Genomic DNA, 25,590 nt, shown 5'->3' with positions numbered 1-25,590 from the left:
GCGGCAGAGGTACAGGGCGGCCTTGTCAAGCAGAACCTCAATTCGGTGACCGACCCCCTGGACACTGTCAAGAGAGTCCAAACCATTCCTCAGAAGGACAGCTCGGCTTGTCAGGAGCTCAACTAGCAATATGGCCTCTGTCCCCATCCTAACCAAGTGGCGGCCATCGTACCGTGCATACATAATTACGCACTAAAAATACCATGGACCAGGATGGAGGCATAATTAGCTTGTGATCCGCAATACGGCTCGACCTCCCCTGACACTCATACTTTCATTATTTCCCCTTTTCTTTCTTTTTTTCCTTTTTTAGGCCTTTCCTGGTGGCTTGACCATCGATTCTTTTCGAAGGATAAGAACACCAAGACAACAAGAAGCATGGACGTACTGGGAAACTCTTAGGTGGTCTCTTTAATGATCCCTTTACCTATCTTGAGGACCCACACGCAGCTCTCTCTTGGTGAAGGCATAGTAAATAGCCTTTCCGCTTCTTGCATTACTTGTACAAATGTGCTTTAACGCACCAATGAAATTATAAGACTAGTCACAATGGGGAGTAATTTAGACTAGTAACATCACATTTTACTAGGCTATGTTACTACCTCCACAGTGGGTAGTAACATATGTATGTTGTCATGTTATGGTTCATTTATTAGCCTATAGACTCATATTGTCTTGGTATGTGTGATGTTACAGTAACTAGCTAAGTTACCACCATCACCTCTCTTACCATTGAATATGTGCCACATAAGCAAAATTATCTTGAAAAGTGTGATGTTACTAGTGATGTTACTCCCATTGTGGCCAGCCTAATAGAAACAGTTTGCGACCCAACTTTTCACGGCTCTAGCTTACCACTGGTTCTTCCTTTTTCTTTCTTTTTGCATTTTCCTTTCTGGTAATTCCATCAGATAACACTTGTACATTCGTGTGCGTTTGAATTTGCCAGGGGCTTCATAAGCGCCCCACAACACGGCAACAAAAGTCTGAACACTTTTATAGTATAGTTCGGCACCCCGAATTTAGCACTATATGCATTGGCTCCGAATCATGTCTTTGGTCAATAGTTGGGTTGCCCGGCTCCTATGCTTGCTACCTTACGTTCTGCTATATCGGCTAAGGTAGTAAAGGGAGAACTACTGTGATTGTGCCTTCATTTATCCAAAGGAGCACCTCAGTAGAGAAAGCCGAAAACTGACTGTCATGATGCGGCGAGAGCCGGTCAGCTGTTCAGAGGTTGCAAATCATTAGAGATTTCTTCCGCATTACGCGAAGGATCGGTACTTCCCGATCAGACGCTCATAGCACTCTGGTTCAGATACTAGGGGTTGCGCCCATGTTTTATTGTCAAACTCCTATGGCTAAGTGAGGGCGTTAAAGCCGCATAGTCTGATTGCTTGGTTCGTTGCGCTAAACAACTCCTTCAAGGACCAGATAATTGGATCAAGATTGTTTAGATTCCATCTCGAACACCTTCATACTACCTACGTGGGGGCAGAAGCCGACGACTAGCCAACCCTCAGATTTCATACAACACGGCCGCACAGGAGGAAAGAATTAAAACATAACAAGCATTATATTACAAACTGACTTTGCTTCATCATACAAAGCACAGACAACATGAACGTATTCATTCGAAAATAATGTCTTGCCCACACTGCGTTGCTACAACGTGAGACCCCTCTAGGACATCTACAAAATAGTGCTCGGGTGTGCGGTGCTCCTTGCCCTCTGGACGCCCCTTGGTCAGCTCGACGGCGTCCATCTTCGCCCACCACATCTTGCAGCGGGCGAAGGCCATGCGTGCACCCTCAATACAGGCCGATCGCTTGACAACGTCCATCCGAGGACAGGTGTTCACCAGCCGCTTCATGAGTCTGAAGTAGCTGCCGGGCATAGCTTCGGCTGGCCATAGCCGGATTATCAAATCCTTCATGGCTAGTCTGGCCACCCTATGCAGCTCCACCAGCTGTTTCAGCTGGTCGATGAAGGGCACGGGATGCTCTGGCACAAGATACTGCGACCAGAACAATTTCTCCATGATGTTCCCTTCTTCGGCTCGGAAGAACTCCGCGGCGTTGGACACACTGCGCGGCAGATCTGCGAAGGCTCCTAGAGAACTCCGAATCCGGGTTACTAAGAAATACTTCTTCATATATTTGCTTTGCATACTAAACGCCTTACCCGACGTGATCTTCCTGGCCTCTTGGATCTCCTGGAGGGCACCCTGGGCTTTAACCTGGGCCGCTTCCGCGCTTTGACGAGCCTTGAAGAGTTCGGTCTCTCGAGCCGAAACATCGCCCTCCAGGGTCTCGTACTTCCTCACCGTGTCTTGGAGCTCTTGCTGGACCTCGTTCAGCCGGGCCTTCAGCTTCTTGCAAGAGGCATGCTCCTTGACAGCTCTCTCCTCGGCTTCGGCCAGGGCCTTTTTCAGGGCCTCGACCTCGGTCGTCACCCCTACACATATAATGACACTACGGTCAGTATACATCATTTACTCTTTCCGAATATATAGCGAGCCATAGCATACCTTGCTAGTCCTCCAGCTGGTTCCTCGCCTAGCCGAGCTCTTCTTTGGCCCGCTCCAGTTTCTGCTTTAGTCTGGAGACTTCGGCAATGTGAGAAGTCGTGGCCAGCAACGACGCCTGCTTATTCACATCGGACATAGTTTGGTTAGTTTCCTGTGAAATTTAATTGATCCTCTGTCCGGCTTTTCTTTCCGAACACCGGACAGTGTCTCGGGGGCTACTGTCTACATGGGGATTTTCCCAATTAAACACCGCTTACCTCAAAACCTGTCAACAGGTTGCTGCAGGCTTCGGTCAGTCCGCTTTTAACGGATTGAACCTTCTCAATCACCGTACCCATAAGGATATGGTCGTCTTCCACAATGGAAGCACCTCGTAGCGCTTCCAATAGATTGTTCGGCGCCTCTGGCTGGACAGAAGTCGCTGGCGGGACGGGCACGCCTCCTTCTCTTGAAGGAAGCTGATTGTCGCACTCCGGGGCCATATGGGTCTCCGGATCCATGCTCATATGGGGGCCGAATTGAGCACGGCCCCCATCGTCAGTCTCCATGGGGGCCTGCTCCCCCATGTGTCCGGCAGCCGAGGTATCGCCCTCTGGTGCCGCCTTGAAGGCCTCCCGAACCTCTCCCTGGCCTCGGAAGGTTCTTCGGGACAGCACCTCAACGTCTCCTTTCGCCTTGGGGGAGTAAGCGGCTGGCGATGTCTCGCTGGCCATCTCCTTTGAGTCCAACGAGCCTCTTGATGAGGATCGCTGGGGGCTATCGTGAGCCGGACTGCAATAGCATAATTAATCATGTCAATACAACAAAGAGGATAGGTTAGATTCATGGGCATGTATGAGTCTTAACACTTATGATGCGGCCCGAGGCTTGTTCGGGGGCACAACTCCGGACTGCTGTCGACGTCCCATGCGGAGCTGCCCTCGGGAGTGCCTTTCCCCTTCTTGCGCCTCTGCCTCCAGAATTATGGGGGCCGCCCTCTTCTTCCTCCCCCATCAGGGGGAGAATCTCTTTCCTCCTCCTCCTCGTCATCGTCTTTGGCGGCGGAGGAGCGGTTCTTGTCTTCGGACGTTGCGTCCGAAGCACCCTTGCGGCGGGGGCCACTCCGGACCCCCTTGGCCTTCCCCGTGGCCTTCTTCGCCAGCGCCGTATAGGGCGCCGGCACCAGCATCTTCGCTAAACGCAGGATGACTGGTTCTTCGGGCAGCGGAGCCGGACACTGGATCTGCTTCGCCCTCTCCATCCAGTCCTGAAGAAGCAATGATAATAAAAGCTTAGATATCATCCTTGAAACAAGCAAGTAGGGGATGCGCTAAAAATAACATATATTGTTGGCGAGGTGATTAATGTCGTGCCTGCGGTCCGAATCTGTGGCCGGCGGTGTCTCATTGCCCTTGAAGAGAAACTTCCAGGCGTCTTCGCGAGTAGTTTTGAAGAGCCTCTTCAGGGTATGGTGCTTCTTCGGATTGAACTCCCATAGAGGGTGGCTTCGGCTTTGGCACGGGAGAATCCGGCGAACTAGCATCACCTGGATTATATCGACAAGCTTGATATCCGTGTCCACCATACTTTGAACGCGCGTCTGTAGCACTATCAGCTCTCTGGAGAACACCAGTTCGGGCTCTTCTCTCCTAGGAGTTGAGCCGCATTGGGGTGTCGGAGTTGAATTCGACGGATGTGGCCCAGTTGGTGCCGCGGGGTTCTGTAATGTAGAACCATTGTTTCTGCCATTCCTTGACAGTCTCCACGAAAGTGCCTTTCGGCCAGGAGACATTGGTCAGCTTACTCACCCTGGCTCCTCCGCACTCCGCGTGCTGGCCATCCACCACCTTCAGCTTCACGTTGAAGACCTTGAGCCACAGCCCTAAGTGGGGTTGGATGCGTAGGAAGGCCTCACACACGATGATGAACGCCTAGATGTTGAGGAAAGAGTTCGGGGATAGATCATGGAAGTCTATCCCGTAATAGTACATCAGCCCACGAACAAAAGGGTGGAGTGAAAACCGTAGGCCGCGGAGGAAATGAGGGATGAATACCACCCTCTCGTTGGGCTTCGACGTGGGGACGACTTGCCCCTGGGCTGGAAGACGGTGGGCGATTTCCTTCGCCAAGTACCCGGCCGCCCGAAGCTCAGTAATGTCCTTCTCCTCGATGGAGGAGACCATCCACTTGCCTTGGCCTCTGGATTCGTACATGGTTGAGTGCTAGCTTGAGTGGGAAGAAGATGAGAACTTGGGCGCTGCAGCTCAAGAGTGGAAGGGTAGAGGAAGAGAGAAGGCGTGGGAGAAGAAGGGGGAATCCTTATGCCCTTATAAAGGCAGTGAATATCGAACGCCTCCCCACTCGCCCTAAAACTCACCTATTCCCAAGGGCTGTGTAAACGGCACGGTTGGGTTACCCACGCCCGCATTGATGAAAATCCCACGATAAGGGGACACGATCTCTGCTTTGATAAAGACGTGCCAATGGAAACCGTATCTCAAAACATGGAACAGCGGACAAAGATGGTTCGATATAGTGACCGAACAGATGTGATGTCATCTTGCAAAAAGTTGTCGGCAGATGGGACTCATGAAATACTACATTCCTTGCGGTTATGTGTGGTACTTGTGTTGCGGATCTGGACACCTGATTTCATCCGAAGACTATCCTGGAGTATTCGGAAAGTAGAACCCGCCTTGCAATGCCGAAGACAATCTCCGCGCCGGACACATCGTCATTGAAGCCTGGTTCAGGGGCTACTGAGGGAGTCCTAGACTAAGGGGTCCTCGGGTGTCCGATCTATTGGATATGGGTCGGACTGATGGGTCGTAAGGATACAAAGACCGAAGATTCCACCCGTGTCCGGATAGGACTCTCCTTGGCGTGGAAGGCAAGCTTGGCGACCAACTATGAAGATTCCTTTCTTTGTAACCGACCTTGTGTAACCCTAGATGCTTCCCGTGTCTATATAAATCGGAGGGCTAGGTCCGTAGATAGGCTGAATCCTCATAATCATAGCCAAACTGGACTTTTAGGGTTTAGTCATTACAATCTCGTGGTAGATCAACTCTTGTAATACTCATATTCATCAAGATCAATCAAGCAGGGCATAGGGTATTACCTCCATAGAGAGGGCCCAAACCTGGGTAAAACATTGTGTCCCCCGTCTCCTGTTACCATCGATCCTAGATGCACAATTCGGGACCCACTACCCGAGATCCGCCGGTTTTGGCACTGAGACCAGTCACATGCTCAAAGCAAACCAAATCAAAATAATTGCAAACAAAACTCCCCAGGATTGTTGTTAGTTGGATGGTACCCGTTGTTTCAGACCAGCCGTGGAGTGTGCTTGTTGGTGGTCGGGGAGTATAAACTTTACCATTCTATTTGGGAACTGCCTATAATGTACGTAGCATGGAAGACACCGAGATCTCTTAGTTGTTATGTTGACAATGAACGCATACTACTCAAAATATTATTCAATCTCTATTTCAAAACTCGAGCTCTAGCACCTCTGAAAATCCATGCTTCCCTCTGCGAAGGGCCTATCTATTTACTTTTATTGTTGAGTCATCATCCTCTTATAAAAGGCACCAGTTAGAGAGCACCACTGTCATTTGTATGCATTGTTATTAATTTATATTGAGTATGAGTGTGACTGGATATCTTTTACCATGAACTACAATGTCTAGTCAGTCCTTGATCTTCAGGGGTGCTCTGCATTTATGTTTTGCGGTCTCAGAAAGAGCTAGCGAGATACCATCTTGTTATATTATATCATGATTGTTTTGAGAAAAGTGTTGTCATCCGAGATTTATCATTATTGCTCGCTAGTTGATTATGCCATTGATATGAGTAAATGTGAGACCTAAGAGTTGTGTGAATATGGTTAGTTCATGATCTTTGCTGAAAACTTGAATGTTGGCTTTACATATTTGCAACAACAAGATCAAACAGAGTTTGTAAAAGTTTTTTCTTTATCACTTTCAGTCTGTCAACTGAATTGCTTGAGGACAAGCAACGGTTTAAGCTTGGGGGAGTTGATACGTCTCCAATGTATCTACTTTTCCAAACTCTTTTGCCCTTGTTTTGGACTCTAACTTGCATGATTTGAATGGGACTAACCCAGATTGACGCTGTTTTCAGTAGAATTGCCTTGGTGTTATTTCTGTGCAGAATAAATGGTTCTCGGAATGCCCTGAAACTTTACGGAGATAACTTTTGGAATTAATAAAAATATTGGCGAAAGAATTAGCACCAGGGGCCCACACCCTAGCCACAAGGGTGGGGGCGCGCCCTCCGACCTTGTGGTCCCCCTGGAACTCCACCGACCTCAACTTCAACTCCATATATTCTCTTTCGGGGAGAAAAAAATCGGAGAGAAGGATTCATTGCGTTTTACGATACGAAGCGGCCCCAAGACCTGTTCTTCCTCGGTAGGGCAGATCTAGAGTCCATTTGGGGCTCTGGAGAGGGGAGCCCGTCGCCATCGTCATCATCAACCTTCCTCCATCACCAATTTCATGATTCTCACCGTCGTGCGTGAGTAATTCCATTGTAGCCTGATATGTCTCCAACGTATCTATATTTTTTGATTGTTCCATGCTATTATATTATATGTTTTCGATGTTAATGGGCTTTATTTTACACTTTTATATTATTTTTAGGACCAACCTATTAACCAGAGGCCCAGCCCAAATTGTTGTTTTTTTTGCCTATTTCAGTGTTTCATAGAAAAGGAATATCAAACGGAGTCCAAACGGAATGAAACCTTCGGGAACTTGATTTTTGGAACAAACATGATCCACAGGACTTGGAGTGGACGTCAAGCAATCAACGAGGCAGCCACGAGGCAGGGGGCGCGCCTACCCCCCCCCCCCCCAGGCGCGCCCTCCCCCTCGTGGGCCCCTCGTAGCTCCACCGACCTACTTCTTCCTCCTATATATGTTCACATACCCCGCAAACATCCAGGAGCACCACGAAACATCCAGAAACCCTATTTAGTTGATTCTTTTTGCAGATGATTAATAGATAAATTCCTCATGTCTAAAAATTTATTTTAGAATTTTGGGGGTTCCATAAGTATTCGAAACCTACAGATTACTACAGACTGTTCTGTTTTTGACAGATTCTATTTTTCGTGAGTTGTTTGCTTATTTTGATGAATCTATGGCTAGTAATAGAGTTTATGAACCATAGAAAAGTTGGAATACAATAGGTTTAACACCAATATAAATAAAGAATGAGTTCATTACAGTACCTTGAAGTGGTGGTTTGTTTTCTTTTACTAACGGAGCTCATGAGATTTTCTTTTAAGTTTTGTGTTGTGAAGTTTTCAAGTTTTGGGTAAAGATTTGATGGATTATGGAACAAGGAGTGGCAAGAGCCTAATCTTGGGGATGCCCCAAGGCACCCCAAGGTAAAATCCAAGGACAACCAAAAGCCTAAGCTTGGGGATGCCCCGGAAGCATCCCCTCTTTCGTCTTCATCCATCGGTAACTTTACTTGGAGCTATATTTTTATTCGCCACATGATATGTGTTTTGCTTGGAGCGTCTTGTATGATTTGAGTCTTTGATTTTTAGTTTACCACAATCATCCTTGCTGTACACACCTTTTGGGAGAGACACACATGAATTGGAATTTATTAGAATACTCAATGTGCTTCACTTATATCTTTTGAGTTGGATAATTTTTGCTCTAGTACTTCACTTATATCTTTTAGAGCACGGCGGTGGTTCTATTTTATAGAAATAATTGATCTCTCATGCCTCACTTATATCATTTTGAAAGTCCTTTAGAACAGCATGGTAATTCACTTTGGTTATAAATTTTAAATGCTAAGAGAAGTTGGATGCTTGATAGTTGTTTTGGGATATAAAGGTGGTAATATTAGAGGTGTGCTAGTTGAGTAATTGTGAAATTGATGAATACTCGTGTTGAAGTTGGCAAGTCCCGTAGCATGCACGTATGGTAAAAGTTGTGTGACATATTTTAAGCATGGGGTGTTCTTTGATTGCTTTACTTATGATTGGCGGTCGGGGACGAGTGATGGTCTTTTCCTACCAATCTATCCCCCTAGGAGCATGCGCGTAGTGCTTGGTTTTGATGACTTGTAGATTTTTGCAATAAGTATGTGCTACCTCTTGAGCACTGCGTTGGTTTTCCCTTGAATAGGAAAGAGTGATGCAACAAAGTAGCGTAAGTATTTCCCTCAGTTTTTGAGAACCAATGTATCAATCCAGTATGAGATCACGCTCGAGTCCCACGCACCTACACAAACAAATAAGAACCTCGCAACCAACGCGATAAAGGGGTTGTCAATCCCTTCACGGTCGCTTACGAGAGTGAGATATGATAAGATAACATTTTTGGTATTTTTATGATAAAGAGAAATAAAGATGCAAAGTAAAATAAACGGCAATAGAAATAGCTAAGTGATGAAAGATTAATATGATGGAAGATAGACCCGGGGGCCATAGGTTTCACTAGTGGATTCTCTCAAGAGCATAAGTATTACGGTGGGTAAACGAATTATTGTTGAGCAATTGATAGAATTGAGCATAGTTATGAGAATATCTAGGTATGATCATGTATATAGGCATCACATCTGCGATAACTAGACCGAAAAGATTCTGCATCTACTACTATTACTCCACACATCGACCGCTATCCAACATGCATCTAGAGTATTAAGTTCATAAGAACAGTGTAATGCTTTAAGTAAGATGACATGATGTAGAGGGATAAATTCATGCAATATGATATAAACCCCATCTTTTTATCCTGGATGGCAACAATACAATACGTGTCGTTTCCCTTTCTGTCACTGGGATCGAGCATCGCAAGATTGAACCCAAAGCTAATCACTTCTCCCATTGCAAGAAAGATCAATCTAGTAGGCCAAACCAAACTGATAATTCGAAGAGACTTGCAAAGATAAACCAATCATACACAAAAGAATTCGGAGGAGAATCAAATATTGTTCATAGATAAACTGGATCATAAACCCACAATTCATCGGATCTCGACAAACACACCGCAAAAGAAGATTACGTCGAATAGATCTCCAAGAAAATCGAGGAGAACTTTGTATTGAGATCCAAAAAGAGAGAGAAGAAGCCATCTAGCTAATAACTATGGACCCGAAGGTCTGAAATAAACTACTCACACATCACCGGAGAGGCCATGGAGTTGATGTAGCGGCCCTCCGTGATCAATGCCCCCTCCGGCGGAGCTCCGGAAAAGGCCCCAAGATGGGATCTCTTGGGTACAGAAGGTTGCGGAAGTGGAATTAGTTTTTCGTGGTGCTCCTGGATGTTTGGGGGGTACGTGGATATATATATAGGAGGAAGAAGTACGTCGGTGGAGCAACGAGGGGCCCACGAGTGTGGAGGGCGCGCAAGGGGGTAGGCGCGCCCCCTACCTCGTTGCCTCCTCGATTGTTTCTTGACGCCCACTCCAAGTCTCCTGGATTATGTTTGTTGAGAAAATCATGTTCCCGAAGGTTTCTTTTCATTTGAACTCCGTTTGATATTCCTTTTCGGCGAAACTCTAAAATAGGAAAAAAAACAGCAATTTGGGTTGGGCCTTCGGTTAATAGGTTAGTCCCAAAATGATATAAAAGTGTAAAATAAAGCCCATTAACATCCAACATAGATAATATAATAGCATAGAGCAATCAAAAATTATAGATACGTTGGAGACGTATCAAGCATCCCCAAGCTTAATTCCTGCTCGTCCTCGAGTAGGTAAATGATAAAAAAGAAGTTTTGATGTGGAATGCTTTCTAACATATTTATTAATGTAATTTTTCTTTATTGTGGCATGAATGTTCAGATCCGAAAGATTCAAGACAAAAGTCAATATTGACATAGAAATAATAATACTTCAAGCATACTAACTAAGCAATTATGTCTTCTCAAAAAAACATGGCCAAAGAAAGTTATCCCTACAAAATCATATAGTCTGGCTATGCTCTATCTTCACCACACAAAATATTTAAATCATGCACAACCCCGATGACAAGCCAAGCAATTGTTTCATACTTTTGATGTTCTCAAACTTTTTCAATCTTCATGCAATATATGAGCGTGAGCCATGGATATAGCACTATATGTGGAATAGAATGGTGGTTGTGGAGAAGACAAAAAAGGAGAAGATAGTCTCACATAAACTAGGTGTATCAACTGGCTATGGATATGCCCATCAATAGATATCGATGTGAGTGAGTAGGGATTGCCATGCAACGGATGCACTAGAGCTATAAGTGTATGAAAGCTCAACAAAAGAAACTATGTGGGTGTGCATCCAACTTGCTTGATCATGACGACCTAGGGCATTTTGAGGAAGCCCATCATTGGAATATACAAGCCAAGTTCTATAATGAAAAATTCCCACTAGTATATGAAAGTGATATCATAGGAGACTCTCTATCATGAAGATCACGGTGCTACTTTGAAACACAAGTGTGTTAAAAGGATAGTAGCATTGTCCCTTCTCTCTTTTTCTCTCATTCTTTTTTTATTTGGGCCTTTTCTCTTTTTTTGGCCTCTTTTTTTCTTCTTTTTTTTATTTTTCGTCCGGAGTCTCATCCCAACTTGTGGGGGAATCATAGTCTCCATCATCCTTTCCTCACTTGGGACAATGCTCTAATAATGATGATCATCACACTTTAATTTACTTACAACTCAAGAATTACAACTCAATACTTAGAACAAAATATGACTCTATGTGAATGCCTCTGGCGGTGTACCGGGATGTGCAATGATGCATGAGTGACATGTATGAATAATTATGAACGGTGGCTTTGCCACAAATACGATGTCAACTACATGATCATGCAAGCAATATGACAATGATGAAGCGTGTCATAATAACGGAACGGTGGAAGGTTGCATGGCAATATATCTCGGAATGGCTATGGAAGTGCCATAATAGGTAGGTATGGTGGCTGTTTTGAGGAAGGTATATGGTGGGTTTAAGGTACAAGCGAAAGTTGCGCGATACTAGAGAGGCTAGCAATGGTGTAAGGGTGAGAGTGCGTATAATCCATGGACTCAACATTAGTCATAAAAAACTCACATACTTATTGAAAAAACCAATTAGTTATTGAAACAAAGTATTACGCACATGCTCCTAGGGGGATAGATTGGTAGGAAAAGACCATCGTTCGTCCCCGACCGCCACTCATAAGAAAGACAATCAATAAATAAATCATGCTCCGACTTCATCACATAACGGTTCACCATACGTGCATGCTACGGGAATCACAAACTTTAACACAAGTATTTATCAAATTCACAACTACTGAACTAGCATGACTCTAATATCACCATCTCCATATCTCAAAACAATTATCAAGTATCAAACTTCTCATAGTATTCAAAGCACTTCTATAAAAGTTTTTATATTATTCCTAAAAGCAAATTTCCATGTTGTTCTAAAGGACTCTCAAAATAATATAAGTGAAGCATGAGATAACAATCGTTTCTATAAAACAAAACCACCACCGTGCTCTAAAAGATATAAGTGAATCACTTGAGCAAAAACCATATAGCTCAAAAGATATAAGTGAAGCACATAGAGTATTCTAATAAATTTCAAATCATGTGAGTCTCTCTCAAAAGGTGTGTACAGCAAGGATGATTGTGGTAAACTAAAAAGCAAAGACTCAAATCATACAAGACGCTCCAAGCATAACACATATCATGTGGTGAATAAAAATATAGCTCCAAGTAAAGTTACCGATAGACGAAGACGAAAGAGGGGATGCCTTCTGGGGCATCCTCAAGCTTAGGCTTTTTGGTGTCCTTGAATTTTACCTTAGGGTGCCATGGGCATACCCAAGATTAGGCTCTTGCCACTCCTTGTTCCATAATCCATCAAGACTTAACCCAAAACTTGGAAACTTCACAACACAAAACTCAAAATAGAAAATCTCGTGAGCTCCGTTATCGAAAGAAAACAAAACACCACTTCAAGGTACTGTAATGAACTCATTCTTTCTTTATATTGGTGTTAAACCTACTGTATTACAACTTCTCTATGGTTTATAAGCTCTTTTACTAGCCATAGATTCATCAAAATAAGCAAACAACACACGAAAAACAGAATATGTCAAAAACAAAACAGTCTGTAGTAATATGTAGCTAACGCAAACTTCTGAAACCCCAAAAATTCTAAAATAAATTTCTAAGTCTTCCCAACGGTTCTACTTGGCACAAACACTAATTAAACACAAAAAACATAACCAAAGAAGAGGCTAGATAAATTATTTATTGAAAAACAGGAGCAAAAAGCAAGGAATAAAAATAAAATTGGGTTGCCTCCCAACAAGCACTATCGTTTAATGCCCCTAGCTAGGCATAAAAGCGAAGATAGATCTAGGTATTGCCATCTTTGGTAGGCAATCCATAAGTGTCTCTAATAATAGATTCATATGGTAATTTAATTTTCTTTCTAGGGAAGTGTTCCATGCCTTTCCCTAACGGAAATTGGAATCTAATATTCCCTTCCTTCATATCAATAATTGCACCAATCGTTCTAAGGAAAGTTCTACCAAGAATAATAGGACCTGAAGGATTGCAATCTATGTCAAGAACAATGAAATCTATGGGCACATAGTTCCTATTTGCAACAATAAGAACATCATTAATTCTTCCCATAGGTTTCTTAATAGTGGAGTCCGCAAGGTGCAAGTTTAAAGAACAATCATCAAAATCACGGAAACCTAGCAAATCACACAAAGTTTTTGGAATCGTGGAAACACTAGCACCCAAATCACACAAAGCATAGCACTCATGATCTTTAATTTTAATTTTTATTGTAGGTTCCCACTCATCATAAAGTTTTCTAGGGATAGAATCTTCCAACTGAAGTTTTTCTTCATAAGATTGCATCAAAGCATCAACGATATGTTTAGTAAAAGCTTTATTTTGACTATAAGCATGAGGAGAATTTAGCACGGATTGCAACAAGGAAATACAATCTATCAAATAGAAATTATCATAATTAAATTCCTTGAAATCCAAGATAGTGGGTTCATTGCTATTTAAAGTTTTAACCTCTTCAATCCCACTTTTAACAATTTTTGCATCAAGATCTAAAAACTCCGAATTTTTGGAACGCCTTCTAGGTAAAGGTGGCTCATCTTCAGTCCCATAATTATCAAGATTCATATTTCAAAACAAAGATTTAATAGGAGACACATCAATAAATTTTAGATCTTCATCTTTATTTTCATAGAAACTAGAAGGACACGCTTTCACAAAGCAATCTTTCTTAGCATGCATCCTAGCGGTTCTTTCTTTACACTCATAAATGGAAATTCTCATGGCTTTGAGAGACTTATTGATATCATGCTTAGGTGGAATAGATCTAAGTTTAGTAGCTTACCTAAAGTGATTTCCATAAAAGTGCCTCCCGTGGCCGAATCTAAAAGATTTCTAGAAGCAAAATTAAATCCGGCATAAAAATTATGTATAATCATCCATAAATTCAAACCATGTGTAGGGAAATTATGTATCATTAATTTCATCCTCTCCCAAGATTGTCCAATATGTTCATGATCAAGTTGCTTAAAATTCGTAATATCGTTTCTAAGAGAGATGATTTTAGCAGGAGGAAAATACTTAGAGACAAAAGCATCTTTGCACTTATTCCATGAATCAATACTATTTTTAGGCAAAGACGAAAACCAAGCTTTAGCACGATCTCTAAGGGGAAAAGCAAATAGCTTCAATTTAAAAATATCATTGTCCACATCTTTCTTCTTTTTCTTATCAAACAAATCAACAAAGCTATTTAGATGGGTAGCGGCATCTTCACTTGGAAGGCCGGCGAATTGATCTTTCATGACAAGATTCAACAAAGCAACATTAATTTCACAAGATTCAGCATCGGTAAGAGGAGCAATCGGAGTGCTAAGAAAATCATTGTTGTTGGTATTGGTAAAGTCACACAATTTAGTATTATCTTGAGCCATCGTGACAAGCAAGCAATCCAACACACGAGCAAACAAGAAATAGGCAAAAAAAGGCAAATTGGGAAAGAGAGGGTGAACGGAAAGAGAGGGGGAATAAAATGGCAAGGGTGAAGTGGGGGAGAGGAAAACAAGAGGTAAATGTCAAATAATGTAATGCGAGGGATAAGATTTTGTGATGGGTACTTGGTATGTCTTGACTTGTGAGTAGACTCTCCGGCAACGGTGCCAGAAATGGCTCGTTGTCAGGAGTCAAATCTTGACTTGACTTGGCGCGAATCTCCCCGGCAACGGCGCCAGAAATCCTTCTTGCTACCTCTTGAGCACTGCGTTGGTTTTCCCTTGAAGTGGAAAGGGTGATGCAATAAAGTAGCATAAGTATATCCCTCAGTTTTTGAGAACCAAGGTATCAATCTAGTAGGAGATCATGCTCGAGTCCCACGCACCTGCACAAACAAATAAGAACCTCGCAACCAACGCGATAAAGGGGTTGTCAATCCCTTCACGGTCACTTACGAGAGTGAGATCTAATAGATATGATAAGATAATATTTTTGGTATTTTTATGATAAAGAGAAATAAAGATGCAAAGTAAAATAAACGGCAATAGGTTTCACTAGTGGCTTCTCTCAAGAGCATAAGTATTACGGTGGGTAAATGAATTACTGTCGAGCAATTGATAGAATTGAGCATAGTTATGGGAATATCTAGGTATGATCATGTATATAGGCATCACGTCTGCGACAAGTAGACCGAAACGATTCTGCATCTACTACTATTACTCCACACATCGACCGCTATCCAGCATGCATCTAGAGTATTAAGTTCATAAGAACAGAGTAATGCTTTAAGTAAGATGACATGATGTAGAGGGATGAACTCATCCAATATGATATAAACCCCATCTTTTTATCCTCGATGGCAACAATACAATACGTGTCGTTTCCCTTTCTGTCACTGGGATCGAGCACCGCAAGATTGAACCCAAAGCTAAGCACTTCTCCCATTGCAAGAAAGATCAATCTAGTAGGCCAAACCAAACTGATAATTCGAAGAGACTTGCGAAGATAAACCAATCATACATAAAAGAATTCAGAGGAGAATCAAATATTGTTCATAGATAAACTGGATCATAAACCCACAATTCATCGGATCTCGACAAACACACCACAAAAGAAGATTACATCGAATAGATCTCCAAGAAAATCGAGGAGAACTTTGTATTGAGATCCAAAGAGAGAGAATAAGCCATCTAGCTAATAACTATGGACCCGAAGGTCTGAAATAAACTACTCACGCATCACCGGAGAGGCCATGGAGTTGATGTAGAGGCCCTCCGTGATCAATGCCCCCTCCGGCGGAGCTCCGGAAAAGGCCCCAAGATGGGATCTCTTGGGTACAAAAGGTTGCGGCGGTGGAATTAGGTTTTCGTGGTTCTCCTGGATGTTTGGGGGTACGTGGATATATATAGGAGGAAGAAGTACATCGGTGGAGCAACGAGGGGCCCACGAGGGTGGACAGCGCGCCCAGGGGGGTAGGCGCACCCCCTGCCTTGTGGCCTCCTCGATTGTTTCTTGACGCCCACTCCAAGTCTCCTGGATCACGTTTGTTGTGAAAATCACATTCCCGAAGGTTTCATTCCGTTTGGACTCCGTTTGATATTCCTTTTCGGTGAAACTCTAAAATAGGCAAAAAAACAGCCATTTGGGTTGGGCCTCCGGTTAATAGGTTAGTCCCAAAAATGATATAAAAGTGTAAAATAAAGCCCATTAACATCCAAAATAGATAATATAATAGCATGGAGCAATCAAAAATTATAGATACGTTGGAGACGTATCAGTATGTGAGTTCTTTATGACTAATGTTGAGTCCATGGATTATACGCACTCTCACCCTTCCACCATTGCTAGCCTCTTCTATACCGTGCATTGCCCTTTCTCACCTTGAGAGTTGGTGCAAACGTCGCCGGTGCATCCAAACCCTGTGATATGATACACTCTATCACACATAAGCCTCCTTATATCTTCCTGAAAACAGCCACCATACCTACCTATTATGGCATTTCCATAACCATTCTGAGATATATTGCCATGCAACTTTCCACCGTTCCATTTATTATGACACGCATCATCATTGTCATATTGCTTTGCATGATCATGTAGTTGACATCGTATTTGTGGCAAAGCCACCATTCATAATTTTTTTCATACATATCTCTCTTGATTCATCGCAATCCCGGTACACCGTCGGAGGCATTCACATAGAGTCATATTTTGTTCTAAGTATCGAGTTGTAAGAAAATAAAAGTGTGATGATCATCATTAGAGAATTGTCCCATGTGAGGAAAGGATGGTGGAGACTATAATTCCCCCACAAGTCGGGATGAGACTCCGGACGAAAAAAAAGAGAACAAAAAGAAAGAAAAGAGGCCAAAAGAAAAAAATAAAGAAGGCCCAAATAAATAATAATAATAATAATAATAAATGAGAGAAAAAGAGAGAAGGGACAATGTTACTATCCTTTTTCCACACTTGTGCTTCAAAGTAGCGCCATGATCTTCATGATAGAGAGTCTCTTATTTTGTCACTTTCATATACTAGTGGGAATTTTTCATTATAGAACTTGGTTTGTATATTCCAATGATGGGCTTCCTCAAATGCCCTAGGTCTTCGTGAGCAAGCGAGTTGGATGCACACCCACTTAGTTTCTTTGATGAGCTTTCATATATTTATAGCTCTAGTGCATCCGTTGCATGGCAATCCCTACTCCTTGCATTGACATCAATCGGTGGGCATCTCCATAGCACATTGATTATCCGCGTCAATGTGAGACTTTCTCCCTTTTTGTCTTCTCACACAACCTCAATCATCATATTTTATTCCACCCATAGTGATATGTCCATGGCTCGCGCTCATATATTGCGTAAAAGTTGAAAGAGTTTGAAAAGGCTAAGTATGAAACAATTGCTTGGCTTGTCATCGGGGTTGTGCATGATGAGAGCATTTTGTGTGATGAAAATGAAGCATGGACAAACTATATGACTTTGTAGGGATAAGTTTTCTTTGGCTATGGTATTCTGATAAGACATAATTGCTTGATTAGCATACTTGGAGTATTACTATTTTTATGTCAACAATAAACTTTTATCTTGAATATTTCGGATCTGAACATTCATGCCACAATAGAGAAAAATACATTGAAGAATATTCTAGAAAGCATTCCACATCAAAAATTCTGTTTTTATCATTTACCTACTCGAGGATGAGCAGGAATTAAGCTTGGGGATGCTGATACATCTCCAACGTATCTATAATTTTTGATTGTTCCATGCTATTATATTATCTGTTTTGGATGTTAATGGGCTTTATTTTACACTTCTATATTATTTTTGGGACTAACCTATTAACCGGAGGCCCAACCCAAATTGCTATTTTTTTGCCTATTTCAGTGTTTCATAGAAAAGGAATATCAAACGGAGTCTAAACGGAATGAAACCTTCGGGAACGTGATTTTTGGAACAAACGTGATCCAGAGGACTTGGAGTGCACGTTAAGCAATCAACGAGGCGGCCACGAGGCAGGATGGCGCGCCTACCCCCCCTGGGCGCGCCCTCCCCCTCGTGGGCGCCTCGTAGCTCCACCGACCTACTTCTTCCTCCTATATAAGTTCACATACCCCACAAACATCCAGGAGCACCACAAAACCCTATTTCCACCGCCGCAACCTTCTGTACCCAAGAGATCCCATCTTGGGGCCTTTTCTGGAGCTCCGCCGGAGGGGACATTGATCAAGGAGGGCCTCTACATCAACTCCATGGCCCCTCCGATGATGTGTGAGTAGTTTACTTTAGACCTTCGGGTCCATAGCTAGTAGCCAGATGGCTTCTTCTCTCTCTTTGGATCTCAATACAAAGTTCTCCTCGATTCTCGTGGAGATCTATTCGATGTAATCTTCTTTTGCGGTGTGTTTGTCGAGATTCGATGAATTGTGGGTTTAGGATCCAGATTATCTATGAACAATATTTGAATCTTCTCTGAATTCTTTTATGTATGATTGGTTTATCTTTGCAAGTCTCTTTGGATTATCAGTTTGGTTTGGCCTACTAGATTGATCTTTCTTGCAATGGGAGAACTACTTAGCTTTGGGTTCAATCTTGCGGTGCTCGATCCGAGTGACAGAAAGGGAAACGAAACGTATTGTATTGTTGCCATCGAGAATAAAAAGATGGGGTTTACATCATATTGCATGAGTTTACCCCTATACATCATGTCATCTTGCTTAAGGCGTTACTCTGTTCTTATGAACTTAATACTCTAGATGCATGCTGGATAGCGGTCGATGTGTGGAGTAATAGTAGTAGCTGCAGGCAGGAGTCGGTCTACTTGTCACGGACATGATGCCTATATAGATGATCGTACCTAGATATTCTCATAATTATTTGCTTTTCTATCAATTGCTCGACAGTAATTTGTTCACCCACCGTAATACTTATGCTATCTTGAGAGAAGCCACTAGTGAAACCTATGGCCCTTGGGTCTATTTTCCATCATACAAGTTTCCAATCTATTTTATTTTGCAATCTTTACTTTCAATCTATATCATAAAAATACCAAAAATATTTATCTTATTATTATCATCTCTATCAGATCTCACTCTTGCAAGTGGCCGTGAAGGGATTGACAACCCCTTATCGCATTGGTTGCAAGGTTCTTATTTGTTTGTGTAGGTACGAGGTGACTCGCGCATGGTCTCCTACTGGATTGATACCTTGGTTCTCAAAAACTGAGGGAAATACTTACATTGCTTTACTGCACCACCCTTTCCTCTTCAAGGGAAAACCAATGCAGTGCTCAAGAGGTAGCATAGCCTTGCTGGACTGTGATGGGTTAAATGAGATTTACCATGTAATCGAGTTAGTTTTGTTAGGGTTTGATCCCTAGTATCCACTATGTTCTAAGATTGATGTTGCTATGACTTCGCTACGCCTAATGCTTGTCACTAGGGCCCGAGTGCCATGATTTCAGATCTGAACCTATTATGTTTTCATGAATATATTTGTGTTCTTGATCCGATATTGCAAGTTATAGTCACCTACTACGTGTTATGATCCGGCAACCCTAGAGTGACAATAGTCGAGATCACTCCCGGTGATGGCATGCAAGTTCTTTTCCATAAGCACGCATGACTATATTCGGAATACATGCCTACATTATATTGATGAACTGGAGCTAGTTCTGTGTCACCCTATGTTATAACCATTGCATGATGAATGCCATCTGACATAATCATCCATCATGGATCCATTGCCTACGAGCTTTTCACATATTGATCTTTGCTTAGTTACTTTTTCGTTGCCACTGTCACGATTGCTACAGAACTTCTACTATTACTTTTGCCACCATTACTATTACTTCCATACTACTTTGCTTCTAAATACTTTGTCGTAGATATTAAGTCTTTCAGGTGTGGTTGAATTGACAACTTAGCTGCTAATACTCAAGAATATTATTTGGCTCCCCTTGTGTCAAATCAGTAAATTTGGGTTGAATACTCTACCCTCAAAAACTGTTGCGATCCCCTATACTTGTGGGTTATCAACTTCCTTTGCGGGTTAAGCCTCAAATGGGTGAAAAAACCTAGACTAGAGTCTTGTGTGGTTAGTCAGGTCGTGGCCGACACCCTTGCCATGCTTTCGCTTGAAGGTTGTCAAGATACATGACGTGTACATGGCGGTAAGTGGGGAAAGCATGTGTGAAGAAGTACACCCCTGCAGGGTAATATGATCTACTCGAATAGCCGCGTCCGCGGATATGGACTACTTGGAAAGCTTACATTGTTAATAGACAACTGGAAGTGGATACTCTAAAACGCGCAACATAAGTGTGAGTGCTATGGATGGCCTTCTCGTAGGGAGACGAGAGCGGATCCATAGTGGTGTATTGATATGGTGAATATGTGGACTTGCGTGCGCTTTCTCACCTCAAAGAAAATACTAGTAGTCTGTGGCACCCCGGCTCAGAGAAACCAGAACGCCTCGTATTCCAGCCCAGAGATCGAGGAGAAGTCTCTGGAATACGACACTGCTTGACATAGAACAAATCAGCTCTTATTACAAGAATAATAATTACACGGGTCTGATGTTACAATGATTACATCAGCATGGCAACACTACGCCTGTGATGCTACACTTGCTCTATGCTAGCAGCGGAACATCTCGTAGTAGCGGAAAACTTCTAGCAGCGGAACAACGACGAAGGTCGTGAACTCCACTCTGCAGGGACTCTGGCTGGGACACGATCTAGCTCGCACGAACGAAAACCATGACAAGCAATCAAGCAAGCACGGCATCACCTGCAATCTGGCATGACACGCCAGGTCAGTACATTGAATGTACTTGCAAGCTCACAACAACCATAAACATCAAGGCAAGACAATAACATAGCATTAACAGGTTAATTAATTAACAACTACCATGATGAAGCTACTACTAAGCATGAGATGAACTAATACAATGATGATAAATCACCATCTCAGATCTCCATAACCATAACTCTCTTGGCTAACCGGCCAAGCAGTATGCCATCTCGATCAACTCATGATCAAAACCATACGGTGATCTTTCCGGAGATCACTACCATGACCAACACTGGTCTCAAACTGTGATCTTTCCCGCGATCACAGCCACGACCAACACTTGGTCTCCAACATCATCATCAACATCCTGCCAATCTGTACTGCTCAACATATCAACATATAAATCACCTATAAGTCATTCCGGCATGTGAGTGTTGATCGAACGGTGGGACCAAGTACGAACCCATGCCCATGACTGAGGACACGACTATCGATAGATTAATACACTCTGCAGAGGTAGCGCACTTTACCCACACCACAGAACCCATGGCCTCGCACTCCCATTCGGGTGGACCAATGGCGTTCCGACAAAACCGATCTATTGCCATGACACTCTCCCAGCCACTTTGACCAACACCACTTTTTGGGTCCAATCCTGGGTAGCCCATGCCTACCAAAGGTCTTACGGCCACCGTCGTGGCAAAAATGGTCCCAAATGGGGACAAAGTGCGCAAAACAACTCGGGCTCACAAGGTTCATGTTCGCCTACCTGATCAGGGTAGCGTGTGCCCATAACCTTCCCTACGTTGGAGGCACTGCGAGAGGCACGGCAATAGCATCGCATTAGGACCTTCCCATAAAAGCAAATGTGGTTGCACTGGAGAAAGCCCGGTTCGGTGGCACCTGACCAACATAATGACGGAATTTATCCCCAAAAATATAACTGTGGTAACTGATACTCCAATATCAACTATCAAACTATAATCCAAATCATAGCAATATCCAACAAATAATCCAAGCATAATATCATCATCTCAAAACACTCCAAGGGTAGCACTACACTACTGTCATGATGAATCCGAAAACAATAATCCTACTACTCCAATAACTAGAATAAAACTATTCGGCTAAGATCCACATGTAAACATTATCTCCGAAAATAATACTCCAAGCAATAGAACATCAACTAGCGTCATGAAAATAATCATACTATCCACTAATAGTCCAAAGGCAGCATGATATCCAAAGTAATACTCCGAAATATATTAACAGATGCCATCATGGAAATAATCATAATACCAAGCACTAATACTCCAAAATAATACCAGATACCATCATGAAAAAAATAAACATAATAGCCACTAAGAATCCAAAGGCACATGTCATCCACATAATCATCAAAATATTAATCCTAGAACTCCAAGCAATATCATGGCAATATCAAGATCAAACAATACTCCGAGAAATGCCATGAACAAAATCATACATAGCCGACACAATATTTTAAACAAGTTCAAATAAATAAACCATGTCACTCAATTGCAATCATGCAAATGGAGGGTGTGGCTTGCCTGGGGTGGAAGAAATCATCAGGAGAAAGTGCGAGAAGCTCGCGAAAAGAATCGCCAGAAAATATTCATTCTCGGAGGGGGCCGATTAAGGACAGGGGGGAAATAGTCATTTTAAGAATGTCAAAACATGGTTAAAATGATTCCATCAAAACGGGCTCGACTAAACGAAGACGTGGGCTTTGGAATCACCTGATTTGGAGTTGTGGGCAAAAAGATATGAAGGTTTTTCTGCCAGGGACCCATCTGTAATAAAATCATCACAAACAGGACCTTGGCTGGAAAAACAGAACGCGCACTTGATCTAATACGCTTTCGGTGAAGTGAAAGCGTATTCTGGCCCACAACCGCAGCTGCTTACGCTTTCGATTAGCGAAAACGTATTCCATGGAATACGTTTCCACTAATCCACGTTAGCGAGGGCGGGTCAATGGGCTGTGCGGCGGTGGCTATGAGGACGGCAGACGGTGGCGTCAGGAGGAGATGGGCACGGCCCCCCGGTGCGCCAGAGGAGGGGTGAGGAGCTGGGGTGACACTGGGGTGATGGTGGAGACCTCTGGTGGTGGAAGGCAAGGAGAGGGACGACGTTGAGTGAATTTAGCCGAGCATGGCCGGCGGCCATGGCGGCAATGGAGGTCGTGGAGGGCATCTCGAGATCGGGGAAGAGGTCAGGGGGGGCTAGAGGAGGTGCGGGAGGCCAGTGGTGAAGCAAGATGGGGTCGGGATGGCCTTATATAGGCGCGGGGCGAGGAGGCCGAGCTGGCGTCGCCGCGGTCGCGTGGCCGGAGCCGTGGATGCGTGCCCGCGCGCATGAACTTGGAGGCAGGCGATGAGGGAGGCACAGTGGAGTCTCTCACGGGGCAGAGGAGGCCAAGGGGGCGCAGGGAGGAAGAAGACGGCGAGGAACCGAGCCAAAATGCCACTGTGTGCTCGTGAGGAAGAAGGCGGCTTGCGTCGGTGAGGAAACTACCAGAGGGGGAGCGGGGTCCAGGTGATCAGCGACGACGAGAGGAAGACATTGGACATGCTAACGCGCACTAAGGCGACGAGGGGGAGAGGGGCCCGAGCAAGAATCCATCCTGGGCGCGGCCAACGGCAGTAGAGCGCGCGCACATGCTTTCCATTAACGCGGTCACCGCGTGCACTGGCATGTAGCGGGGGAGAGGGGCTAGAACTTGTTGTCTAGTGGCAAGTTCATCCAGGGTAGGTTCCTACTACAGTGGTAGTTTGGTTAAAAGGGCTTCGGTTGAACGGCAAGAACCCTCTGAAGTTTACTGCAGTAAACTTGGGTGAGCACTAGTGATCAATAGGAAGGGTCTTGGAGCCATAGAGTTTGTCTGCGAGGTTGAGGTAAAGAAGGAATTTCATCCAGGTAATTTTGAGAAGATTAGGATCAAGGTTTAACATAGTTGCTTTGCAACTACCCCAAATGGTCCAGAAAATGGATCAAGATGATGCACTCAAATGGTGTGGCCACTTGAGCTCAAATTTGACAACGCTTGATGATTTGACCATATAAAGATGCTGTATAAGTTTCATACCAATTGGATTCACCAAAATGGTACTTGCTTCACAAACATCCTTGCTGACCAGAAACTTGCAAAACTTATAGGGAAATATTAGATTGATGAAATGGTGCCAAATTTGGTGGAGAGAAGTTATTTGGGTAGGATAATGCCCGGCTAAGTTTTTAGGCAAAATGAAGCAATATAAAATATACATGCTTCACAACCTGAAAATATTGACAGAATCAAAGATTTGATTTTGTGCTCACATGGATGATTGGGTGAGTCTGAATTTTGGAGGAGAGCAATGATATGAGCACAAGAATAGGCATGAAAAATTTCAACTCATTTGGATAACCCTAGCTAGTACTTCCTTCACAAAGGCTTCCTTCAGACAGGAACTTTGAAAAAACACTGAGGAAGTTTGGCTAGGAAAATAAAGTTGAATTTTGGCACAGGGCAATTATTTGGACAGGATAAGATGTACAAAAATTATGGGGTCAAATGGGCAAAGATAAATAGCACTTGCTTCACAATGTGCCATTTAGGACAGAATAGGAAAGTAATTTATTGAGCATGATGATAAATATGGACAATGAAATATTTTGCCATATTTGAGGAATATATGACCCAAACAATTTATAAGAATTATTTGGGGATTTATGGATGGACAGAAATATAGGTTGCTTCACAACCTAGGGCAGATAGGATTATTCCTTTAATAGAGAAAAAAGGGAATATTTCCTACAAAGAGGAATTAGGGTTTGGTCAAGCAGTGGAGTGACAAGATCTTGGCAGGGTTTTGAGAATGATAAGCCACTTGGGAAGGAAAAAGAGGATGATTTCCCATGTGACAAGGCCACAGAACCACTCCAAAAAGAAAAACGGAGCAAAAATCAATAAATCAAAAAGAAAAAGAAAAGGGTCAAAATCCAGGCTGTTACAACTCTTACCCCCTTAAATAAATCTCGTCCTCGAGATTTAGTTGCTCCGAGAACAAGTATGACTTGAGGATGTCGTTTCCAACTCGAATATCCTTTTTCCTTTATTTATTGTTCCCCCAAGAACTTTAGATGATCCACTTACCTTGCTATGGGCTGGCTTGCTTCACCTTTCCCCAAATTCTGATGGGTTTTTGCTCATATACCACTTCCTTTTGCTGATGTTGATTTTCTCATATCTACGGTGATTTCCGACGGATCTGATCATAAATTTCATGAAAACCTTTTTATTTCTGTCAAGGGGTTGCTGCAAGCCTTCTGGGTTCAATAAATGCTTAGAATTAATCATGGCCATCTTTTGGCGGGATCTGACTGCTCATAGGTGCACTGATTTATCTTGATTTATTTCCTTTGGCTCGAGCATGTGGCATACACCAGAGATTTGACTGCCTTCTGTCGTGAGCAATATAACAGTGTATGGAGTTATAGTTATGTCATACCTCAAACATTTACATCTTGAGACTTTGCTCGACAGAGGCTGACGGACAAATGCTTTTCCTGACAAACTGACCAGGTACTTGATTCCTTCGGCAAGTATACCAAGTCTGAGCTGATTATTCGGCTTTTGACTTTCTCACTTTGTCGGTATACCCATTTTTGGTAATACGCTGTGATATGTTTTAACTTGCCGCTGAGGTCAAACTGTTGAGGTTCAAAGGAATCTTGGATCTG

This window comes from Triticum urartu, chromosome 5A (assembly GCF_056163025.1).
Source record: "Triticum urartu cultivar PI428250 chromosome 5A, HENAU_Tu73, whole genome shotgun sequence".
In the NCBI taxonomy this organism is placed as follows: Eukaryota; Viridiplantae; Streptophyta; class Magnoliopsida; order Poales; family Poaceae; genus Triticum; species Triticum urartu.
Note: the sequence above shows the minus strand (reverse complement) of the source record.